Source organism: Cyprinus carpio, chromosome A3 (genome assembly GCF_018340385.1).
Source record: "Cyprinus carpio isolate SPL01 chromosome A3, ASM1834038v1, whole genome shotgun sequence".
Taxonomy (NCBI): Eukaryota; Metazoa; Chordata; class Actinopteri; order Cypriniformes; family Cyprinidae; genus Cyprinus; species Cyprinus carpio.
This window is the reverse complement of record NC_056574.1, coordinates 7,950,276-7,961,851: the sequence shown is the minus strand read 5'-3', so window position 1 is coordinate 7,961,851 and position 11,576 is coordinate 7,950,276. Positions and strand designations below refer to the sequence as shown.

General features: G+C 39.5%; 2 long non-coding RNA genes across 2 annotated transcripts; both read right to left on the bottom strand.

The window, feature by feature from the left end:
* Nucleotides 1-1,447: 1,447 nt before the first annotated feature.
* Nucleotides 1,448-4,349, bottom strand: LOC109062953. The gene is made up of 5 exons (XR_006153795.1): nt 4,213-4,349; nt 2,631-2,744; nt 2,302-2,367; nt 1,891-1,986; nt 1,448-1,528 (listed from the first exon to the last, which is right to left on the bottom strand). It is a non-coding gene; the product is annotated as an uncharacterized LOC109062953 (long non-coding RNA).
* A 459-nt stretch (nt 4,350-4,808) lies between these two features.
* Nucleotides 4,809-9,589, bottom strand: LOC122134247. The gene is made up of 3 exons (XR_006153797.1): nt 9,495-9,589; nt 9,292-9,387; nt 4,809-4,846 (listed from the first exon to the last, which is right to left on the bottom strand). It is a non-coding gene; the product is annotated as an uncharacterized LOC122134247 (long non-coding RNA).
* Nucleotides 9,590-11,576: the final 1,987 nt, after the last annotated feature.

The window sequence follows — 11,576 nt, the reverse complement described above, 5'->3', positions numbered from 1 at the left end:
GAAGTTTTTATTGTTACTATGGGCACAATTTTATCCATCTAGTGGCGGAGAACTATGAATTATAAGACATGGCCATCACATCAACGATTCATTATATTTCACATCAAATATTAAAATTGATCTGTCAGTCTGATAGCTCATGCAAATCATTGTGCGGAAACATGAAATTAAAATTGATCCAATTAATGTTGCTTAAGGTGTTTCTGGTGGCTCAATTGTATTTTCTTGCGTTTCCTTTGATGGTGTGTTTTTTATTTGTATTTTTACCCAAAACCCACAGCAATCTTAAAAGAAATTCAAAATGTCATACCTACCCTCCTCTTATGACTCACTTGATGTCTATGATACAACTGATAATTACTGGGCCTGCAGCAGGTTGTAAGCCAAAACATAGTATGAAACCTTTATTGCTGGTAAACTCACTTTTCATGAATACAACCAAAAAACTGTGGATAAAATTAGTCCAATCCAATTATTATTACTATAATCTATAAAGCAAAATAAAGTACATCCCTCATCATAAAAAGTATTCCACACGGCTCTGGGGAGGAGGGGTGTGTGTGAATAAAGGCCTCTTGAAGTGAATCGATGCATTTGTGTTATAAAATCTGCATATTTTTCCACTAACTGACATACATGCGTTCAGGAGAGAGTGGAGTCCAGCAGATGACGTACTGTAGGACGAAGGCAAACTCGGTGACAAACATGAATTAGAAGTACAAAATGAGGATTTGTAAAGAAAAATGTTGGAGGATTTTCGATATGAGCCAAGATATACTGGATTTCCTTTGCTGTGAACAAAACTTGGTTCTTGAGCACCAGAGCTCAGAGCTTATTTATGAGTAGCCAAGTACTCCTACATCATCAATGCTAAAATGACATTCTCTGGTTTATGATGGATGGTTTATGATGGATGGACGACAATCACTACCATATTTAATGACGCACTTTATTATGATTCAAAAACCTGGACCACCAATCACTGCCAAGGTGGACCTGGCTGAACTGCCATTATATATATGCCTTTATTCTGACACGCTTGAGGGTGAGTAAATCACATATTAGATTTAAATATCCCTTTAAAAAATACAAATAAGGCATGTTTTTGTGCTCAATTTATTCTTGTGTTTCTTTGTGTATTTTTTAAAAACATATTTGCCTTTATTCTGGTAAACACTGCTCACTTTTCAGAATACAATCAACAACCAGTGGATAAAATTAAGTCACATCCAATTTTTCTTTTTCATAGTTGTTTCAATCAAATACATCACAGTTTGGTAGTAAAATTGACAACAACTTCTGTTTCACATGGACTTAAGTAAATATTATACAGGTTGTATTTCCATTCATAAAATCCTCACAAATGTATGCATACAGGGACATAATGTGATTCACTCTCTCCACAACTATACAAATACAATAAGAATTAAATTCAGCATGTACTTACATTTTAATTTTGCTTGCAGATGAGGTAAAAGTGGTATACAGATAAGCAGTAGTGGCTGAACAAATACCACAACAAAAATTTCTAAAATAAGAGAATAACAGTCCATTATTTTCCCATTCAAACAAATCAACAGTCAATAATATGTCATTAAAACGTATCATATGAATTGCTCAGAAGTTGTTAAGCATAAATGTTCAAATCACTGAAAAGAGAGTCTAGATGTGGTTTTCTTGTGGAATACTTAATGACTTAATTCAGTATGTTCATTTATGTAAAAATATAATTTTACAAGTTCTACATCAAGGTGTGACACTGGCTGAATTGTATTTTATTTTTTTTATTTTTTTTACACAGAATAAAAACTTATGTAAGTGGCATTTTTACAAACCACTTTTTGCATATCAGTTTCATAAATTATGAAGGGATCAGTATTCAGGTGTTACCTTCAGAGGGAATAAATAAGATGATGAACTGGAACAGTTGACAATCAGACAGGATAGAAATAATCAGACAAAATATAAAGAGCTTGTGTCTGCAACCTAACCAAAAAGGAGAGAGAAGAAAGGCAAGCATTAATGGTATGTATTACAAGATTCCAAATACAGTCTATCACCCGGGGGATCGGATCACTCAAATTAATGTCATAATTTTGGCTTAGTCACATGATGTTACATGATGACATGATGTTCCTGTAGTTGGTCTAAGTAGTAACAGACTGTGGTAACAGTCAACAAATATATTTCAGATCTATTTTCCCCTTTGGTTTCTTGTGCTTTATCAACTCATTAACACATAGTTTATATTAAACTACATTTTTCTAGAATTAACAGTACTTTGCAAAAGATTGCGTTCACCTAGAGTTTGGTTGCATGGGGAAGCCCCGCTGGGCCTCTCTTGACTGGGACACCTTGAGACGTCAACTAAAAAACAAACATACCAAACACAGTTAGTCCCAACTAAAAAACAAACATACCAAACACAGTTAGTCCTAAAAGGAATCTGTTTTCAATTTCTGTATGCATTTGATTATCATGTTTGGTAATTGTAGAATTTATAATTTATTTGAACAAAACTATTGGTAATAAACTTATCAACCTAATAAATCTGTGCTCATATATACTTACTTATCCTACTATTTAGCTTTAAAAATGCATAAAGAATCAAATCATACAGAGACTCTTACCTATACTCAAGATGAGACAACTCAGCACAACAATTCCAAATAATACTGCAGAAAATATGCGTGGTTTGGTGTCTGTATCATGTGCTCTCTTTCTCCAGACATATGTAAAAAGAACTATAGAAATAGATGAAAATAATTAAAATAAATGTCACGCAACAAAGATGACGTCCTGAGCAAGAACTATAATTTGTGTGATTCATGTAGATACAGTTGGTCACCGATCAACTGGGTTACTGTAATTGAATAGTGCATTATGTCATTTTCATGCATGGCTTTTATATAAAATATTCAGAAATATGAATCATTTAAAGACAAATATTCATAAGGACTATACACAGGCACCACAAATACTCAAAAGCATATTCCTCAGCAAATGTGCTTGCGCATCCTAGAAAATGCAATTTCTACCAAAAGGGGTCAAACAACCCCCAGGACTGGCTTATGCTTAGGGCCCCCAAAACTCTAAACACATCTGCACCCAAGACATTGGAGGTCACCTCATGTACATAGTGATATTTGAGGAAAGATAAGGCAACAATATAATAAATGCATGCAATAAAGTATCACCCATAAAAAGGATGTCATATTTTTGAAATGAAGAATATTTCCCAGCGTGATGATTAAAAATTATGACATCCATATGTTCTGTTAGGTATAATTAACCGCATGGAGATATACTTCTATCTGACAGACACATCACTGAAATAGTTAATCTTAAGAAATGATACTTGCGGGATCAGCAAAAAAAAAAAAAAAATGCAATCCTGGGATTACTAGGACGGCTGTAGCATTTGTCTGTAATCTAGTCATTTTGAAATCAGGGTTGCCCAGGCTCTTTTGGAATAATCAGATTTTGGAGAGTGGGGTTACATTTAATGGTTACATTTTTGACAAGTTTATTGGAGTTAGCAAAACAAGTAATAGTCCATAAAGAGGTAGCTATGCTTCCTTCCACCTATTTTTATGTGAATTTTGGAATAATCATAAAAATCATGTGACTTTGCCGGATAGAAACATATAGATCACCCCATAAACACATGACACCCCCTAATAAAATACGACATCAGAATAAACTACGATCTCAACACATTTACAGAATAAATTTCTCAACGCTCATCAAAAAAGTCATGTGACTTTGCCTCAACAGATCATGTGATTGGATAACCAGTACTGATCCTATCGCATGCCATCTTAAATGTTAAATAATTTTGAAATGCCTGAGCCAAAGTCCATCATCGAAATGATTTGGTATGATCACCTTCCAGTACTGTCTCACACAACTGCATTCCTAAACATCAGGCATCCAAACTAACATGACAGTGTTTGTTATTGTGTTTCATCTGTGCATTGCAGCAAAATGTATTTATTGTGTAAGGAAAAAAAGAGCCACAATCTTCCCTAGTTGCAGCAACCTTAATTACTGATATCTTGTACCAGTTTCACAGGAAGTGACAACACATGGGATTGCTTTATTTATTTACAAATGTTTTATGCAATATTCTGATTTTGAAGGAAACATAGCTACTGTTAATGTCAGAATAATGAACGTGGCCTCTGTTGTGTGAAATTTGGATTTTCCTACCTGAATATACAAAAACCATAAAAACAGCAAATTCTCTTGTAATTCTGAAAATCCTGATCCATGATTTAAGGTTGTCTGTAGACAGAGAGAGTTTGTATTATTTGTTATATCTTTCCTGATTGACTAAAATACTAATTATACGACATACTCATACTTGACAGTTTCCAACATAATATTTTTATTAACAAGATTCATGGCATTACTATGTATTCAGCATAGTACAACTTAACACAGCATAGCAGTTTTAAGTTGCGGGTAGGGCAAACATTATGTCACACCAAAATCTACAATTTTCCTGACATATTCAACAATGTTGCCACAAATATAATTAGAAAATAATCTGAGGCTGAGTTTGTGGTTTTAAAAAAGTCATGTTTTAGTAATTGACATTTTAATGTATTTAAATATAATAGAGTTAATCGAAGACAAACAAAATAGCGAACAAAAATCAAAAACAAACAAACAAACAAAAAAAACTTTAAATCCTAACGTACCTTGAAGATACTTTAAATAGCGCAACTTTTAAATCTAATGGCCGTGCCTTGAAGATACTTTAAATAGCGCAAAGCCCAAATCAACATTACAGGTCTCAGAAAATAAAGAGCACAGCAGGTGACAGTCTCATGCAGAGATCCTGGAACAGAATATTTAATTATGGACTTCAGATAATAAATGACAAAAAACTGTTATGTGAAAGTGTCGAAGAGTCCCACCATTATAGAAAATACACACACAACACACAAAAGACCAACATGTGAATCGGGGATGAGAAAAATCTTACAACATTACAGGACGATGAAAAAACTCTACCACTTTTTTAAAGATTATATTAATATTATATTTCATATGTACAAATATAACGTCTCGGTTACGGAACGGAGACATCATGTCGGTGACCAACGAATTGGGAATCTCACTATACTATATAGTGACTAGATATATAGTATATATAGATATATAGTGACTAGAAAGACCAATCTACTTTGAGTGTAAATTAAATGAGCCAGTGCACACTGGCATGCGATGCATCAACCAGCATCACACCGACTGTCCTATCCGCAACTCGCCCCTTATTGGAGAAGTCCAGGGCTCGTAACAAGAAGGCCAGTCACTGTTGTCGTAGCACTACCCACTCAGTGAGATTGTATAACACTGGGAAAAAGTACCCATTCCACTTGGAACAGGAATGTTTACGGAAGCCCCATCCTTCCCAAAGGAGGTTTCAGAAGCACTTACACATATGAACAACCGTTTAGGTGCATATGGAGAATCAGAGGTGATTGTAACCCTCTTGGGAAATGGCAGAAGTCTGTCGGGGAAACACGGGCTCTGAGGTTATACCATGGACTTTACACATATGGGATCCACTTAGGTCTTTACATTTGGAACCCAGCCCTCTACTGGTTCTCATAGATTCATCAAGTGAGGGCCTTCTGCTATGTCTGGCTGCTGAGGGGATGGAGGAGCTTGACAGGGTCTACAGTACAGACTCTCTGGAGCGGTTTTAGCAAGCCAACACTAAACCGAGGCCTCTCTGTGCTTCTACCCTTTTGAGTTGAGAAAACAGGGGGATACCAGTTCAACACGAAGGCTATAGAACCTAGCAAACATGTTGGGGGTCACCCAGCCCGCAGCTCTACAAATGTCTGTCAGCGAGGTGCCACGAGCCAACGCCCAGGAGGATGCGACACTTCTAGTAGAGTGAACTCACAACCTGAATGGGCAAGGCACACCTTGTGCTTGATAAGCCAGGGTGATGGCATCCACTATTCAGTAGGCCATCCTCTGCTTGGAGAAGACATTCCCCTTCTGCCATCCTCCGTAACAAACAAAGAGCTGTTCTGTGGTCCTGAAGCTTTGCGACCAGTCCATGTACAATCTTAAAATGCAGATGGGACAAAGCAAAGCAAGGGCTGGGTCTGCCTCCTCTGGGGGCACCACTTGCAGGCTCATAACCTGATCCCTGAAGGGAGTACTAAGAACCTTGGGCACATAGCCAGGCCGGGGCCTCAGGATTACCTGGGAGTCAGCCGACACAAACTCTAGGCACAATCTGTCGACCGAAAATGCACGCAGGTCCGCTACCCTCTTGATGGAGGTCAGTGCAATCAGAAGCAGAGTCTAGGGACCAGACATGAAGTTTCCAGAGGTCTGGACACAGTGCCACTGGGTGCCCCATCTCTTCCTCAGAGGAATCTGCCAGGGAGGGGCTGTCACGAGAAGCATCAGTTCTGGGAACCAGATCGGAGTGGGCCATCAGGGCGCCACAAGCAGGACCTGCTCCTCTGTGTCTGTGTGAGAAGGCTTACTGGGGGAAACACATACTTATGAGGAGGTGGCGGGCAGGTTGCGACATACAACGGAAGGACCACCATGTCAATTTATGTATGCAACGGTTGCAGTGTTGTCCATACAGACCAGTATGTGTCTGCTTTGTAAGCATCCTCTGAGATGTTTCAAGGCAAGGTGCACTGCAAACAACTCCAGCCAATTGATATTGCACTGCATTTGGTGGCCCATTCCATTGTACGTGGCACCCCAGCCGGTGATGGAGGTATCCATGTGTACACAGCATGTCGTGAGACCTGTTCTAGCATGAAGAATTGTGAGGTCTGTCCACGGGGTGAAGATTTGGCGGCAGGCTTGTGAGACTTGGACTCGGTGAGTGTGGAGCTGCCACGCCCACCTCAGGACTCAGCCATGGAGCAGCTTCCATATGCCCCAGGAGCCTCTGAAATTGTTTCAGTGGGACCACCATCCTGCCTTTGAATTAATTCAAGCAGCTCAACATCGACTGACCACATTCCTCTGTGTGGCATGCTGTCTGTTCGACTGAATCCAACTCCATACCAAGAAAAGAGATCCTCTGAGTCAGGGAGAGTTTGCTGTTTTCCCAGTCGACCCAAAGGCCCAACAGACTGAGAAGCCTGAACACCAAATCCCTGCGCTTACACAATACTGATCCCAATACTGTGCTAGTATGAGCCAATTGTAAAAAAACCCCCTCCACACCAAGGGGGAATAGGGAGGCCCACTACAGCTTTCCTTGTGAAGACGCGTTGGACAGGGACAGCCCAGAAGGGCAGGGACCTTTACTTATATGTCCCGTCCTGAGAATGCGAACAACAGAAAAAGGTCTACTGTGGCCTGAAAAGATTTGGGCCCGGGTTCAAGAAACGCAGGTCCAAGATCGGTCGTAAAGCAGCCCATTAATGCACCAACATCTTAAAAAACACACTTCCAAGATCCCTCGTACAAGAAACGCAGGTCCAAGATCGGTCGTAAACCACCGCCTTTCTTGGGTACAGTGAAGTAGGAGTGGTAAAACTGGAGGCTGGAGGGACCGGCTCTATTGTGTCCTTTGCCAGCAGGACTGTGATCTATGTATGCAAGACATGAGAGTCGGCTGCCTTCACTGGTGGATGAGAGTCGGCTGCCTTCACTGCCTGAACTTGGGGGGACGCCAGACGAACTGAACCACATAGCTGAGTCTGATAGTCCAAAGGAGCCAGCAAGACAAGCTGGGCAGTGCTAGCCAGGCTTCCAGATACCGTACAAGCGGGACCAGCGGGATTACTGGCTTGGGCAGAAGGTGAGTTGGGTCTTTGATAATGCTCAGGGACCCGGCTCATGCAGCTCGTGGACTGACCAAAGCGGGGTCTGAGTGTGTGGTGCAACACTTACCTGGTTCCAAGGTTGGGCAGAAGGTGAGTTGGGTCTTTGATAATGCTCTCAAACCGCCCACTGCTGACCGCTGGTGACAGAGGAGGATGAGTGTCATCCGGGTCTGGACCGTCCTCAACTCTCCATGCCCTCTTCAGACCCAGAGATGGAGGAATTTGCTCTTTTGTTGAGTGTTTGGGTACCATCAACCGAGAGGTCAGTGGTGGGATTAAACAAAACAAAAGATTTTCCACCCAGCCCTCCTCCGAGGGAAGGAGTTCACCATCTCCCGAAGAGTAACTCCCTCCATCTCTGGGTCGCCCGTCTCAGGGACTTTTGCTCTTCTGCTTGGGTTTGGTGAGCCGAGGGCCAGTGCAGATAGCTTCGGGGGATGTCACCCAGCGATGAGCAGGCTGAGGCAATGCAGGAGAATGGTGCGAGCAGCAGAAGATGTGTTGAATGGCCTCAGTCTGCTTCTGTGCAGCCGAGAGAACTGCTGGGTGAAGTTCACCATTCACGTCATGGAAGAGGCCGGTCAGGACACGGGGGCATTAAGGAACCAAACTTTTTTGGCATCCCTCATGTTGGCCAGACACAGCCAAAGATGGCACTCCTTCACTGACATGATGTTGAAAGTGACTGACTGAAAGGGAACTAAGAACACTAAACCAGTTCGTTGCATTTTGATATGTTTGAAGGCGGCTTTGGCTGAGGAACTTCAAGGCACTCAAGCAGGGGGTTTTTCAGCCTGTAGAGACCCAAGGAGTGGTATCAGAACCTGTCAAGGGGGGAACAAGTATCAGTTAATTCAGAGACACTCCCTTGAGGATTTATGAATATGGTTAGCAAATCTTTAGCCGTCCTGAGAACGTCGCCACTCAGGCCAAGAAAGTTCTTCATACTCACGTGTTTTAAGTCTTGTCAGAGGCCAAGAAAGTTCTTCATACTCACGTGTTTTAAGTCTTGTCAGTTTAAACATTAAGTAATTTTAAGCCATTGAAGCCCAAGACATCTCAGACAAGTGATAAAGTGTTTCTATGCGAACCGCGCACACATCTGAAGTACACAAACAGATAGTCTTCTCAGACAGCAGGTGAATATCAATGGCTGTGTTGACAAGTATCCTTGTAAGCAGTCAGTTGTTTTAAGTGAACGTAAACAGTAAACAAAATATCAGATGTACATCAGTATAATGAATCTGTGCATTTCTTATATAAATTTTAATCAAAAAGAGCAAAAGAAAAATAATTTGCTGCTTTAATGGATATTTGTGTTATGTTGATGTAAATAAAGTAATTTGGTGTGAATACAGTAATGGGGGTGGGGGGTTGGGGTGGGCACGGTTGAAATTAGACAAACTTGGGGGGTGCATGTCCTAAAAGGTCGAAAACCCCTGCACCAAACTACTGCACTCACCTTCAGTAAAGCCCCAAAGCATGAAGGCAAAGAACATACAGATGTTTGGACAAAAGACCAGAGAAACCTGAAGATTCCAGATTATGCTGCTGGTGACTGCAGAGAAGAAGCAGAATAAATCACAGTTAAATGAATAAAACAATTACATTGAAATACACTGAGTTACATCACACAAAATAAGATTTATTTTCTTTCAAACATACCAGTGTTTTTTGATCTATAGTAGTTCAGACAACAGAACAGAAGCACAGCTCCAAATGTAGCAGCAAAACAGAAAATTAACACAGTTATCCAATCACAAAAAGAAAAAGCCAAACAAAAACCAAAAAACAAATCAACTTATAATAATTAATAATATCTTATAGAGAAATAATTAGGATGTTTGCAATTAAGGCAATTCATTCTTTAAATGGATTCCCACAACTATTATATTTGGGCAGCGGCTACTTACATTAAATGTTAAAAGTTATTTGCTCTTTACTTTTTTAATCTTTTTAAATAGAAACTTTTTAAACTATAAGAAAAAACAACATCTTGTTCACACCAACTGCAAGTAAATAATAATAATAACAGATACTGCTCATACCGTGTCAAAAGCTAGTTTACTATTTGTTTTGTTTCCAAACTCACACATTCATTGTCTAAAATTCCTCCAGCAAACACACCCACCCGTTCCAGTTTTGCAGTTGCATTGGCTGAAAGTCCTACAGCAAACAAGTGAAAAATGTAAACTCCTTTATCCTCAGTTCTGACACTCTCTTCAGTCTGAGAGAGAAGTTTCCTTTAGGGGATCTCAGCAGTGAAGAGCTCCTAGCTCTATCTCTGTATCAGCTTCCTCACAGTGTATCTGGTAAGGAATCTGATTGTTTTGGAAGAACAGAGACCTAGAATATCTCTTATCTGTTCTGTAACCGCTGAAACCTCTCTCTTCACAATGTGTTCAGGTGTGATGTGAGGAGTTCACCAGAGCAGTTCAGAGTGGCGCCCTCACCCTGAAGGCATGCAGATATGGGCTGATCTCGATCCTGATGCTTCAGCAAGCGCTCTGAAAGAATAAAAAATGGTTTAAATTCCATCACATACCAAAAATACATCTGTCTTTAATATTTTCAACAGAAGTCAGGTGGCTCTCACTCACCATGCTTTTATTTGAACCACAGTTTCTCCAGAATCCTGCTGACTGTGAACTGTACATGTGTAATGCGGCCCTTCATCTTCATAGCTGTCAGATTTGTCAGGCGGAGGGAGAAGTTTCCATGTTGAATCTGGATCCAGTAAAGAAAATGAACTCTACCATGGTAGAAACCTCCTCAGCACCTCTGCTGGGTAATTTCACCATTTTGATACAGATGAACCAGCGTCTCTGAGCCTGCTCTTTTCCATTCCACCTCCAGATCCTCCATTACTAAGAGTTCATTAACATAACAGAGCAAAACCACTGAAGATCCCAGAGGAGCAAATAGAGGTCCAGAGGGACCGTGCACAGTGAACCCTATCAAAAAATAAAACAAAAAGAAAAAAACTCACCAACAGCGAAAAAAAAAAAAATAAACAAAAAAATGAAGCAAATAAATATTCGCATAATAACATGAAGAAAAAAACTCAATCGCATCAAAGGACCATCGGCAGGTATTGACATAAAAATGCAGGTAAGAATTATGTACAACATCATAAAACAACAAAAAATAAACAAAAATAAAAACATAAACAAAAATAAAAAATAAATCACCAAAAAAACGACAAAACAAAAAACACCACTAAAGAAACATTTAAACACTCGCTTCAATGAATTACGCGCGTCAAAACTTGATTCGTTGAACTGATAAGGACAAGCGCTGAAAATAACTCTTAAAAGTAAACCCAATCTATCATTTTCTTGTTGATTCTTCTGAGGATGAAACATTAGAGTTGAGTTTGTTAAACTCTAATCATGTTTAACAAATAGAAACTGCGAAAGCTCCTCTTGTTTATGTTCTGCGTTTGGTTATCCAGCTCTAACATTTAGACGTCAATATTTTACAAACATAAAGGCCTATAAAACCTTTTTGTAATCCTAGCTGGCATGCCAAATGTTTTGTTTATAAAGCATAAGCAGCTAGAAAATATTACAACACAGGCGTGTTTTTTTTTTTTTTTTTTTTTTAGCTACTTTTTAAAAGTGATTGCCAGCTTACATAGGAACAATCACAATACTTTTAAAAGTGATTGCTGTTACTATAGGAACAATTTATCACAATATCTTTGTTAATATTAATGAAGTGTTTTTAAAATTATAAATGAAATAA